General features: G+C 42.8%; 1 protein-coding gene and 1 long non-coding RNA gene across 9 annotated transcripts in view; both read left to right on the forward strand.

Annotated features, from left to right (window-relative positions):
• DCUN1D4 (defective in cullin neddylation 1 domain containing 4) overlaps positions 1-14,292 on the forward strand; it is an 81,649-nt gene that overhangs the window by 11,132 nt on the left and 56,225 nt on the right. The window lies entirely within an intron of this gene.
• Positions 1,465-5,314, forward strand: LOC118499467. Its single transcript, XR_004901952.1, has 2 exons — positions 1,465-2,145; positions 2,249-5,314. It is a non-coding gene; the product is annotated as an uncharacterized LOC118499467 (long non-coding RNA).

The raw sequence follows: 14,292 nt of genomic DNA on the forward strand, positions 1-14,292 counted from the left end.
TCGGGATCTACTTCTCTGCAAGGGACAGCGGGATCAGAGGCCCGCGTAGCCCCTGGTGGGCACGACCTCTTTCCGGCATGTGGGGGGAAAAAGTGCTTTAGGGGTTTCCTTTAGGGTCTGGCTCCAGTTGCCGGGTGTGAAGGGGGAAAGGCAGTTCTGTGGAATTGTGGGACTTGTAGTCCTGGCCGCGGTTGGGTTGGGTGCACGTGGGTAACTGTGGAAACGAGTACCAGAATGCAGTGCGAGCCCCTTGGATCCTCCCTTCTCTGCTAACTCGTGCTTTATTCCCAGTGGACCCCAGAGTGATCCCGGGAGGCTTTTCTTTCCCCTGGGACTGGAATGGGCCCAGTAGACCTTCTCTCCCTTTGTCAGCAGGAGGGGGCAAACCGAACCAAGTGCAGTTTTCACACTTGGGTTCTTGATCCCGGACTTGGACCCCCCCCCCCCCCCCATTTGGTGGCTTTATTTGTAGACTGTATGCTTACTCTTGAACCATACAGCACATAGGTTATGGTGAAAACATTCAAGATAAAGCAGCATTTAGGATGGTATATTTATTGTGGCATCTGTTGTGTGTAAACACTAGGTTATAAGGTTCAGTCTTACATAAATTTGGGAACGCATTGGAGACAAGGGTAACCCTTGTGAAGATAATATAAATTATGTGTTTGCATTTCTTGGGCTGTGTGGACTGACCAAGGATGAGGGGACTTTTTGAAAAAAGATGATCTTGAATTGAGTGATGGAGGTGGCTTAATAGAATTTCGGGTGGTCCCATTCATACAGCCCAATGAAAATATGAAGATGAATAAAGGGAATATATGAAGCAAATGAGACTAGAGGGAGGTAAACTCAGAGGAGGACCTTCCGTTGTTTTTCCTTTTTTTTTCTGCTGTGACCTGTAATTCCATCTATCTGTGTTTTTAATATGAAAGGTCATCTTAGTCTGTGGACTACCCAAACGTCACATCCTTTGCCAGTTCCCTTTACCTTTTATATGCAATGGTTAAAAACAATCTGTAATATAAAGAAGGCCGTAAGATTGGCTCAGAAATGACATTATTTTCATTTGATATTTTTGAAACCCTTGCTAACATAGTCACTAAAAGAATATTTATTATAATGACCCCAATGATAAAAATTTTACTAAAAAGTCCTAAGATTTGGAAACCTTTTCGTATGGTTACAAATATAGTGAACTTGCGTGCTTGATTCAATAATGGTTCTTTTCATAATGGCTGAAAATTGGGTGATGTGCAGTGTACCTTGTATTTTGTTTGTGGTGGAATATCTGGGAAGCCCTTTGTGATAGGTAAATATGTAACATGAACTTTAAAAAAAAATCCTTCCATGAGGGCATTTTTTTCATTGCTTATTAGAGAGAGAGGGAGAGAAATATCTCTGTGAAAGAACAGAACTGTTGCCGCTTGTTGCCAGGGATGGAACCCACAACCTAGGCGTATACCCTGACCAGGAATCGAACCCACAGCCTTTTGGTGTACAGGATGATGCTCCAACCAACTGAGCCACACAGGCCAGGCCTGGACATGTTTTTTAAAATGTACATTTAGTTCTGGAATTGCTCTCATAAAGAATAAAGTGTTGAGGTTGAAGACAAGAGGTTTGTAATTGTCTTCAGGAAAAATGGTGGTTAGTCATTTCTTTCCCTTTTTCTATTACATCCCAAAGGGTATGCATCCTTGACACACACACAACCTATCCTCTGCCCTAGCCCTCCAAACCCTAGGTTTCTATGCCTTACCAGCTTGCACTTTGTGCTCTGGTCTTTAGGTTCCTTGATTTTGGCTTTTGGGGAGGTCCTTTATTTCTTTGTGAACTTAGCTATGCATGTGAACAGATGTTTCTTATACTTTACTCAGAATTTTTGGACTCTCTTCTATTGGGAAGGATTTTTAGGTTATCTTTTCTAAAACATTGTTAGAAAAGAAAGTCTCCCTAATTTTCTCCACCTTGGAACACTTCTGTACATTTGCTCTTTTCTTCCTCTACTTCTGCCTCCAAGAAGTGCCTCTACTAACATGTGACCACATTTTTTCAGATATTATTAGTCATTTTTTGTTTTCATCTTTAGCTGCTCCCAGAAGCTTTTACTAACTTACTGCTTTCTTCCTGACCATAGTACAGGTTTGCATTATTCTCCCATCCAAATACTAACCAGGCCTGACCCCGCTTAGCTTCTGAGGTCAGACGAGATCCGGCCCGTTCAGGGTGGTATGGCTGTAGACAGGTTTGCATTATTCTCATCTCAGTAATAATAATCTTGTTAACTCAGTAGCTTAAAAATCAGTCTGTTAGAAACTGACCTGATGATGACCCCTGGTGTATCAGTTAGGATGCCTTGGACAAGTAACAAAAGTCAATTAAAATGGCTTAAATAATAGACCTTGTTGTCTACTAACAAGAAATCTAGAGATAAACTCTCTTACCTATCTTCTTGTCTAGGATCTAAAACTGGTGCAGCATTTTAGTGATAACTTTTAGGAATCTATACTTTTTGCTTCCTTTGTTTTTAGTATTTGGCTTATAAAAAGCCTCAGGCTCATTGCTTCTTGTTTGCAAAGTAGTTGCTGCAGCACCAGACATCATGCTTATGTAAGGATAGGTAGGGAAGGCGTTTGTTTACTTACTGCTGCCTCTTAACAGAGAGGAGTCTTTGCCAGAAGGTCACCATGAAGACTTCCTCAGTTTCATTAGTTAGAACTGATCTCATGCCACTGCTGCTTGTCAGGAAGGTTGAGGAAGTGAAATCTGGCGTTTTTCAGCTTCTGTCAGGGAGGTGGCCTTTGCTAAGATAGAAGAAGGGTAAGGAGAAAGCTCTGGGTTGGCAGCCTATAGGTTATATCCCAGAACTAGCTAGCTACTTTGTCTCTGGCTTGGTATCAATCTCTTCGTCTGTTTATAAATTTTCTGCCTCATTCTAAAATAATTAGAGGTGACCTATGAAATGTAGATTAAAATCCTGCTGAGGAGGAAAATAAAGTAGGGATTTATAGGCTGTACATGAGTGCTTGCCATAGATTAGAAATAGGCCATATATTTGGCTCTGAGCTTCCTATTTGGCAAAACAAAGAGGAAAACAAGACCAGTTAATTTTATTCACTTGGTTAATGGAACTACAATTCACTCACCCAAGCTAAAGCTTAGACGTTTCTCATCCTCTTTCACTGGTCAGTAGTAAAAGAGGAGCTGCATGTCTTCCCATGCGTGTCCTCTCCTGTATCTACTGCCATTGCCTTAAGTCTGATCTGTCCTTCCCTATATTGTAATAATCAGTAATCCTTTCATCTGGCTCAGCCTCCTGTAACTTTATCTTTTCCATCATCAGTTGAATCATCTTTATCCTTTTTGATTCCCTTGATCGGAAACCTCGAGGGCTCCCAGTTGCTTACTGAAATGCAGACTCCTCAGAACCTGGGGCCGAACCAGCTTCTGTAGTTTCAGCTCAGTTTCTTCCCCCTGAACTTCTGCCTCTTCGCCCATTGCCTTTGCTGCTACTTCTGATGGAACGTTTCTTTATTGCGTTCCTTGTTCCCTTGCTCTAGTAAGACTCTCTCCTTCCACTGAATGTCCAAAACACTGTTGAGTTTTATTCTCAATTTTATCTTATATAACAATAGCTGCTTGTTTATTTTTTGTTCTTCTCCCCAGTTAGATTATTATCCCCTTGAGACCTGGGATTTTTGCCTTACTTAGTATCCACTTCATTGTCCAGCACAGTGTCTTGCTCAGGGCCTCATGTATGTATTGAATTGAACTTAACTGGTCAACGTTTGAATAGTTTGTGAATTATCTGGAAAATTTTAATTCTTTCTCTTGCTGTCCAGTATGCTTCTAGTTGTCTTTCATTACCTTAATATTTTTCTTCAGGGAGTGCAAACTTTCATTTATCTGTATTTTTTGTGTGTGACAAAGTCAGCCATATGCAAACGAACTTATATATATATATCTATATCTCTATGTCTTTTAAAATCCATGCATATATTAGTTGTGAGGAATGTCTATGGCATGGAGAAATTCTCAAAGAGAGAATAAAATGCTAATGATGGGCTGAGGAACCAGGAGTCTGCGCGGGACAGTGCCCGTGGTGTGGGACAGTCCTGAGTGCAGCGGTGCTGCGTGCAGGAGGGTAAGGCAGGGCTCGACAGGTCTGACATTAAGGCGCTTGGAGTGCTTGTGCTCTTCCCCTCCTTTTTGTGTTATGGCCAGTTCTGGTCCTAAGGTTTTATTTCTGATTATTAACAATACATTGATATCAATGAAAGGCTTTCTTCCTATAGAAAGTAAACTTACTTGGAAGTGGATTTTCTGAGAATCTGACATTAATGCTGATATCTTTTTATAATTGGTCAGCTTGAATTAGCATTAATAGCTTTTGATAGCTTGTTCTTGTTTCTCATTGTGAGATTCAGGTTAGAAATACCTCTTGAGAATTAGTCATTTAAGCAGAACGTACATTTAAAAATATTTGTGGCTATAAAAGAGGTTATAATTTGTGGCTTATGCTTTCAGTAGAAGAAGGTATCAAAATACTCCATTTTAAATAGAATCAAGTATTTTAGCAATTATTGCATGAATATTTCAGTTCTAAGGATATTTTTCATATGTTCCGTATTCAGTCAAACTGTCTGCTACTTCAGATTTGAATTTTTATTTTAATTAGAAAATGTTGTTAATGAGTTGTTTTCAGTCTAGGAAGGTAGACTTGTAGTTTTTGAAATCAGTTAATATACTGAGTATAACACAGTAATATGAAAAGGACCCCACCCTTCCCAAATAGCATTACCTCTGATTCGGATTCTTTTTAGTTCTATCTTTGAGGATTTTTTTTCTGGTGAATAATTTTTTGAAAACCCTTCACTCCTTGCTGACCTATAGCAGCCGTATTCACGGAGACAGCCTGTCATCCCCTTGCGTCAATGGCTGTCAGGGACCTGGCTCTCTCTCTGAGTGGGGCATTCCTGCTTTTGCGGGCAGGGCCGCCCGGACATACCCACCTCTGAGTGTGAATCTGGGAAGAAGCAGGGAGTACCTGTAGGCCATTTGGAGAGGATGGACAGTGGTGGCAACTCTGCAATTTCTATTAATATTTCTAGAGTCTGTGAAGGCTGGTCCTGGCTTTGTGGATGGTGTGCTCTGCTGTGTGCCCTTAGGCGTAGTTTTGGTTGTGGAGCTTACGCCCTCGGTTCTCTGGATTTCCTAGAGATTCTGTGAACTGTCCCAATAGCCTTTGAAAAGCAAATCACTCTTCTGTTTAAATTAGCTAATTGATTTCTGATGCTCACAACTAAGACTTCTGACAAATCCAACATCCAGACCTGTCACGGGCAGTTCCCGGTGGAGGCCCTTGTAGCGAAGAGCGGTGACCTGTGTGGGTGGACTCTGCTCAGAGCGCGCGAGTCCTGGCTCCGGGTGAGTGTCAGCCGTGGGGGCCGCCTTTGCTGGCGGTGGTCAGGCCGGACTCAGCGCTGCACAGGTCAGCCACCCCGCTGGATTTCATCACATGGAACTCTTTATTGCTGTCTTTCCTTGATCCCCTCTGAACACTCCTCCCCCACCCCGCCCCTCATTGAGAGATGCTTTATTCAGGAGCTAATGTGTAACTTCTTTTGCGTCTTGAATCTTTTTGGATCTGATTTAAGAATACTATCTGTGGAAATAATATCTGTAGCTCTTTATGGTAGAATATTTGTTTAACCAGAATTCATATTTGATAGTCCTGATTGCTTTTTAGTCAGCTTTTGAGTATAATTTACATGTTATAAAATAGGACATATTTTAAGTATACAGTTTGATAAACTTGGATGAATCGCTATACTGGTGTAACTGCTATAGAACATTTTCATTACCTCGAAAAGTTCCCTGTGCTCCCCTGTAGTCTGTGCTTCTCTACTTCCCTCTACAATTTTTAGCTTTTAATATACATGTCATCTTAGTCCTTCTTTATGTTAGTGGTAATTTGTTATTTTGCTCATGTGAATATTGCAGTATAAAGTGGTGTGATAAATCTTTCTTTGTCTTTCTTTTTTCTACTGAACTATTAAATCCAAAGAAAAATGATCACTGCTGTATAAATTATAAATATGTTAATTAATACTTTACCACATGAAACTGTCTAGAGATAATCTCTTCTCTTGAAAGGTTTTCTGGTGGTTGGGTTTTCTTGCTTCCCTGTGGCCCAAAGACATACTATGCTAGAATTTGCTCTGTGGGTGTGATGATGTGTTTTAAGTGTTAATCTGGGTCAGGTTGGGAGGCAGGAAAGCATAGTAGTTCAGTGTGGGTCTTAGAGTCTTAATGTCTGGGTTCAGATCCTTGCCTCTGCCATCTGTTAGCTGTGTGAGCACGGGCAAGTGGCTCAGCTCCTCTGTATGTGCTTCAGAGCCCAACTATATAAGAAATACCTACTTCAGGGTATGGAGTCGGTCAATCAACAAGTGTTTGTTGAGCACCTACTACACACCAGGCCTTGATGTTCATCTTTCATGACTTTTTCATTCTGGTGTAGAAGAGGCAAATAACACACAGGTAGATCATGTAGTCTGTCAGGTGGTGTTCAGTTCTGTAGAGAAAAATAAAGCAGGGAAGGGGGAGAGCACAGGCTCCTCCATCACTGAGTGGGGAGGGGAGAGTGGAGAATGTTGTAATTTTAACAGCGTGGTCAGGGAAAGCCTCACTGAGAAGGGTTTCTGGTGGCGACCGGATGGAGGTGAGGGGGCATTCCAGGCAGAGGGAACACACATGTTGAGGCCCTGAGAGGGGAGCAGGCCTGCATCTGAGGAACAGCAAAGAGGCTGGAGTGCTGAGGCTGGGAGGGGTTGGGCTGAGGAGAAAGAAGGAGGAAAGATCAGAAGTGACCTCAGGAATTAAAAGGGACGAAACACAAAGTGCTTGCCACTTTTCTGTTTTTGCTGCTAATGATCCTTAGGTCAAAGACAGTCTCCTTAGACTTCGAAAGGAGAGCCTGCAGATGGAAAAGAGTTATAAGACCCACCAAGTGAGCAAGACATTTCCTCACTTGGCCGTTCACCCAGCATGTGAGGTTTTCCTTGTTGCCAGGCACTGCTGTCACAAACAGCTCCGAGCTGGTTCCCTGTGTTTGAGGAGCTTCCTTCCAGGGGGTTAAGTGGTGGAGGCAGAGAAGAATGGACAGCTGAAGTATGGGGCTAAGCTGCTGGGTTCAGTGGGTGCCTGGGGTGCCCTGAGGACAGATGTGGAGTCATTAAAGTTAGACTTCAGGGAAGGGTTAGCAACCGCCATGTGGGTTTAGCTTTTGAAGTTTTATTATATGAAGAAAAGGATCTGTGTGCACCTGGTGGCGGTGGTGAGGTGGGAGGGTGATCTCCAAAGCAGCGTGGGTGAGAGTACCCAGGACTGTGGCTGCAGAGTGGGAGTTGGAGAGGCCGCATGAAGGGCGAGGGGGGGGGGGGGGGGGGGGGGGGGGTGGAACTGCACGGGGAGGGCTGGGAAGAGGCACCGGGAAGTGAAAGAAGGGGAGAGAAGTCAGAAGGCAGTTGCAGGGAGAGAGCAGGAGCAGAGGGAAGTGGGGACTGGTGGTGGTTCTTGGGCAGCTCAGCCGCTTTGCAGCAACCCTCTGAAGTAGGTTGTGTCCTGTCATTATCCCCATTTTACAGATGTGGAAGCCGAGGTGCAGAAAGGTTAGTGAACCTTCTCAGGTTAACTCTCCACGGCTTGTAAATGGCGCGTTGAGATCCTTCCTCGGGCATTCTGAGTGCAGGGTCTAGAAGCCCCACCATGACCAATGAAGTAATACTCAGCATCTCCTCTGTGCGTTTTCACATAATCCTTGTGGTAACCCTGCAGGCGTTGGATGTTGGAATTCCATATTTTGGTACTGGCTTCTGAAAGGTGACAGCAGAGCCCACTGATAATGATGATCTCCATTTTGCTTGTGGTTCTTTTCTTCTTGGAATGGGCCCCCACAGGATCAGGGTCTAGGAGGAATTCCTTCTTTCCCACTTCTCTTCTCATTTCCGCCATCTTACTTGCCATGACACATTAGGTATTTAAAAACGGATTCTGTTTGTGGCAAAAAATATTTCTATACTTTTCCTTAACTCACTTTTAGTCTTCCTAGATTTTATTTTAGACATGTGTATTAAATACTTTTTAAATACACTTTTTACATTTTAAAAATAGAGAAGATATCTAACAATGTTGCAGAAAAGCCAGAAAATGTAAAACTTAACATTTTAGTAGAGCTACAAGTGTAGTTTTTATGTAATATTTTTGAATTTTATGTAATATTTTTTTTCTGTAGTTGAGGACGAATTTAAATCTTTTTTCCCTTTAAGGGAAATGACATTCCCAAAATTAGGTCACAGATTATTTGTTCTTCATTAAACAGGAAGCTGAGAAGGATGGTTGTACATTCAAGTCCAGGCAACTGGCTCTTGAAGTCAGAGTTTTACACACCGTCACCTTGTCATCCCTTTTGCCCTCTCTTTACTTTTTCATCTTCTAGGTTCAGTCTGTTTTAGGCCCTTTCACGTTCTGATAATAATAGGGATTAAAATAATGAACCTTTATTAGTGCTTAGTAATAGGCCAGTGCTGTGCTGAACGTCCTGTGAAGAGGGTCCTGTTGCTTCGGCTGTGCAGGGGAGGACACGGACACAGCAAGGCTGGGTTAGGGGCAGGGCCACTGCGCCTGACCGCTCCAGAGCTGGGGCTCTAACCCAGGGCTTTCCCATGCCAGAGCTGTGCCTCTTTAACCTAAATCTGGGCTCTTGTAACACTAGTGAGGTTAAAGTATGATTTTTTTCTCTCTCTGAACTAAGAAGTGGATCTGTGTTCTTCAGCGGGAGAGTGGGGTGAAGGGAATGAATCTAGGGCCCTGTCTACCTTGTCACGTTTGGAGTGCAGCCAGCCCCGGCGTCCTGAAGTGGCCGACTGCTTTGAGATGGCTCCCCCGGGGAACAGGCTGTGAGGTGGAAGAGAGGGTGCAGTGGTTCCCCATCCCGGCCTCCTTCATGGGGCCTGCGGGAGTTAGGAAAGAGCCAGCGTTGGTGTGCTTGGGTGGCTTTAACTTTGGATCTTGTGTTCAGGAAAAACGCTGAGTCACCTAGGATAACCTGCTTCCCACCCCTTACTGATTTTCCCCTTTCTCGGCTACTCTTTTGGTTTTGTGCCTTGTAAATAGCAGATATTTATTGATGAGAATGACGTAAACACTTTCGTCACTGCTACTTTGTTTGTGTTCATTTTTGCCTGGGGTTTCAGCTTTGTAATGTTTTCCCTGAGTCTTGACCTCCCCACCCCCCACCCCCCTCGCCCCACATTCTGTGAATGAGTTGGATTCCTGTCTGCTTTCTGCTGAGGTTGTTCCAGGAATGGATTGGCTGCCAGCAGTTTGGGCATTGGATTGGGGGTGGGGACAGAACTCTATGGTTGTACATTAGAGTCACCTGGACTGCATAAGAAAAGATCAAGGCCCACTCCTTCCACCCTCCAGCTTTTATTTCATTGATCTGGATTGGGGCCCTGGTACTGGCATTTTTTTCAAGCTCCAGGGATAAATCTGATGTGGAGTCACTGGATTAGTTTTAAGTAGCTTAGTTAGTAAGCTGGGTTTGGTTTGATCTGTGGGGGAGTGGACTCCAAACTTCAGCAGCTCCACCTGAGCCGTGCACTGGGCGGGTAGCACAGACCATGCCTGCTGACCATGTGCCGGGCACTGTCGGAGCTCACTGAATCCTCGCAGTACCCTTACTGAGGACGTCACTGTTACCGTCCATGTTATTGATAAAGAGATTCCTGTTCTGGCACTGAAGGGCATATGGAGTGAAATTGACCCACAAACCTAGCTTTGGGGTTTTTCTAGTTTTGCAGTATGGAAAGCATTTCAGATCTTTGTGTTTTAATAATTTGGTCTCAAATATGAGTGTATTTTGATCCTACAAATGAGAGGCATACCTGTGCCTCTTCATATAGCCCAATGAATGTCACTTGGTGTGCGAAGGTGTAAATTGGTGTTTTGGATCATTTAAGACACCACTTTTTATAGTGTGCAAAAAAGCTCCCCAAGGCTTCATTTTATGGTAGGTTTTATATTCCAAGTCATTTTGAGGTAGGCCCATTGTTAATAATCTCTTTTATTTAAAATTGTGTTTTCTACTTAAAAACCTTGGCGTATCTGGACGACACTATAACCAACTGAGCTGCTCAACCAGGACCTGTACTTTTCTTTCTTTCTTTTTTAAATCCTCACCTAAGGATATGTTTATTGATTTTAGAAAGGCGGAGGGAGAAAGGGGGAGCATTGATGTAAGACACAAACATTGATGTCTCTCCAGTATGTGCCCTGACCAGGGATCAAACCCACAACCCTTTGGTGCACAGGACTATGCTCCAACCAACTGAGCGACCCGGCCAGGGCACATCCCCTTTTTAAACAATCGCATGTCTGAGCTCATATACACATACGCACTGACTTGTGATCTGACCTGCTTTTTACGCACGGGCTTCCAGGATACTAAGCAAATCTACTGTCAGCATTTTAAACATGTTCTTGTCTCGCCATCATAAAACCCAAGTCAACACTCCCTCAGTCCCATGTGCATTTGTATTCTCCCTTTCACAGTAGAACTTCTGGAAGAAGATTTTTATGTTTGACGTACTTTGTTCCCTCACCTCCTGCTGCATCCTCAGCCTACTTCATTCTGGCCTCCATTCTGGCTTCAAATCTTCACCAAGGTCACAGAGTACCTTCTTCGTTGTTAGATCCCATGACTTTGTGCTTTTCAGGCGTTCCTTCCCGTTTATTGGCACCTGTCCTGTGCTAGGCTTTTGCTGTGCTATGTACGGGATACGGTGAAGAAAGAAAACCCCATCCTCAGGGAGCTTGTGTTCTAGGGAGTGTGACAAAGGTTAAACATGTAAATATATATCAAATGTAATGTCAGGATCACAAAAGACTTCATATTGTATGATGCCATTGACGTAAAGTGTCCAGAATAGGTGATCTGTAGAGACACAAAGTAGATTCATGGTGGCTTAGGCCTTATGGAGTGAAGAGAGAAACGGGGAGTGACTGCTAATAGGATGATAAAAATGTTTTGAAGTTTGATTATGGTGATGGTTGCACAACTCTGTGAAGACACTAAAAACCATTGACGTGTGCACTTTAAATATGTGAATTTATGCTTTGTGACTATGTGTCAATAAAGCTGTTGAAAATGTCTGAAAGGGACAAGTGTTATGTAATAATCTAAATCTGGGGATGGGTACTGCTTTGGAGAGGGAAGTCAAGGGGAGACGTCTCTGGCATGGTGACATTTGCACAGGTATTTGCAGTAGAAGTCACCTGTTGGGCCTTGTGAACATCAGAGGTTATGGAGGCATACTCAGTGCAAAGGCCCCGAGGTAGGAAATCACTCGCATCTTCGCAGAGGGGTGTGGTTGGAATGGAGTGAGCCGGGTGGTGGAAAGAGAGATGACTTAGATCAGATAACTTACGTCATGTAAGGGTTTGTCGGGACTGATGGAGGACTTGGATTCTTTTCGTTAATGCTGCCATAACAAATCCCAAATCTTTGATTGAAATCAAAGGCTTTTTGCAGGTTGGGGGGGTCTCCACATGACATCATTGATGTTCTCATCTTCTGTTTATCTGAAACCCATAGGAAGGAAGGCTGCTGTTTTCTAGAAGGAAAGAGACAAGGCAGACCTAAACAGTGGCACTCAACTACTGTACCTTTGGCTTTAACAATAAAATTGTTTCCTTTTTTTGTATCACTAAGTAAAACTGACATTTCAGGAGGATGGGCCATGCCACTCATGACTTAGAGAACTCTGAAGCATTCCATCTAGAACCCCAGTTAGAGAGGCCTAGCCCCACTCTGCTACATCATGTTCTTGTTCTGTCCCCAAAACACTTAGGATAAGTACTGACTTTAATAGCCTTCAGTTTTGTTCAGTTCTGTCACTTTTTTGGCAATGACATGGTCGTTACCCTGCTGTTACCCCAGTGTCCCGTGGGCCCTTCATCCAGTACAGGCCTTTACTGATTTCGTTCATCATTTTCATTGTCACCAAAAAGCAATTATTAAATATATACCTGTGCGTAGTGCTGCATTAAAAACTTTTATACCTGATTGGCGTAAAATCTGCTCACTGATAGGCCAACTGGAGTTTAGCTAGTAATAAAATGTTGGGTTGGTTCAAAACATTTACTCAGTTTTTAAGTAAACATAAAAGACACATTTTTCATTTTCACCAGTGACTTTATTGGACCACATAGTCACTGTTTGGTTCCACACCTTCTGCCATCTTTCAGGCACCTTCATAATTCCATCTTCCCAAAACTCTTTATATTTTTGATCAAGAACTGTTCCAGGTGCCTTTTGCATTCTTTCAGGGAATTGAAATTTTTTCCATTAAGAGAATTTTGTAAAGACCAAAATAAATGGAAATCCGAAGGTGCAATGGTGAATACGGCAGATGAATCAGAACTTCCCAGCCAAGCATTAACACTTTTTGCCTGGCCATCAAAGAAACATGCGGTCTCATGTTATCCTGTTGGAAGATTGTGTGTTTTCTGTTGGCTAGTTCCAGACACTTTTCGTCCAGGGCTGCTTTCATTTGGTCTGTTGGGAGCAGTACTTGTTGGAATTAATCATTTGGTGTTCTGGAAGGAGCTCATAATAGAGGACTCCCTTCCAAACCCTCCATATATACAATATCACCTTCTTTGGATGAAGACCGTCCTTTGGTGTGGTTGCTAGTGGTTCATTTCATTTGCCCCACTATCCCTTGTGTTCTACATTATTGTAAAGTATCAACTTTTCATTGCCTGTCACAGTTTGTCTTAAAAACAGGACATTTTCGTTATGTTTAAGTAGAGAAGGGCAGGTGGAAATTCGGTTAAGGTTTTTTTTCACTTACGTGGAACCCAGACATTAAAGTGATTAATATAACCAAGCTGATGCACATGATTTTCAACACTTGATTTGGATATTTTGGGTACGTTGGCTATATCCCACGTGGTTACACGTCAATTGTTCTCAATGTATCCATTTGACCTCTATCAGCTTCAACTGGCGTTACTGACCGTGCAGCATCGTCCAGTGGGGAAGCTCCAGCACAAAACTTCGCAGACCACTTTGACACATTCGATCAGTCACAGTACCTTCTCCCATACACTGCACAAATCCTTTTTGTGTATGTGTGTTTCAGTTGCATTTTCTACCTTCTTGAAATAATAAAGCATAATATGCTGGAAATGTTGCGTATTTTCTTCTATCTTTAGTATTAAAATAGCTACACAAAAATTCACCAACTTTGATAATTTTTTTAAATGCACACTGGTATGACAGCTCTCACAGTACAATCTAACAAAATTGTTTCGAATCAAAGTAAAGACAACTAAGTGCTACTAGAGCTATCTTACAGAAAAAACTGAACAAACTTTTTGGCTAACTCAGTACTACTTTTATGAATCTTTAGTGACCAGAAGAAAGAAGTGCTCTTGGAATAGAAATAACATTGGTGTTATGGTGATATCTTTTCTGTACACCTTTTGTCTTTAAAAACAAATAGGTTGTTTTAGATTTAGCCAGTTGTAGTAACTTAAAAAATATTACCCTAAGTTCGTGTGTTTGATTATTAACAACTTTGGGTGGCAAATGCTGTTGCATTTTTCTTTTTGTGGACTGTGAAAATAGCTCAGTGTTTGCTCTGATTAGGAATAAGCTAGCGTGGAGGACTGGGCTTTAGACTGCAAATAAGAAGGTGCAATTTACTCCCGGCTTGACTGCAGCTGGCTGTCTGACCTGCTTGAGCTAATAAGATGAGAGATGGAGAGAAGGACATGCTGCATAGCTCTCTGAATGCAGTCTTAGCGGTTTTTCCTTACGGTGCAGCCACATTTTACATAGGACTTAGTTCTAAAGGCTGTATGCAAGGTGACAACCAACGTGTATTAAAAATACCCCTGGGAACACTTTCAGAAGCTGCCTCATTGGAGATTGTCTCGGATAAAGGCCACACAGCCAGTTCTTCCTCCAGCATTGGAACAGATCGCTGGCTCTTCCGCTGAGCACCAGTTGAAGCAGCTGGCTTGTGTTTAGGGACCACGTTTTATGGGAAATACATCTTTAAACACTGCACTCACACAGTGTTGTGAGATGCACAAAATGTGATTGGCATGTGGGAACTGAGTGACCATGGGATTCATACTGCCTTTCTCTCTCTCCCTCTCCCTCCTTTCTTTTGCCAAGTGAATGAAGTTGAATTTGTGTGAGTTAAACGGGGA

Source organism: Phyllostomus discolor, chromosome 1, assembly GCF_004126475.2.
Source record: "Phyllostomus discolor isolate MPI-MPIP mPhyDis1 chromosome 1, mPhyDis1.pri.v3, whole genome shotgun sequence".
NCBI lineage: Eukaryota > Metazoa > Chordata > Mammalia > Chiroptera > Phyllostomidae > Phyllostomus > Phyllostomus discolor.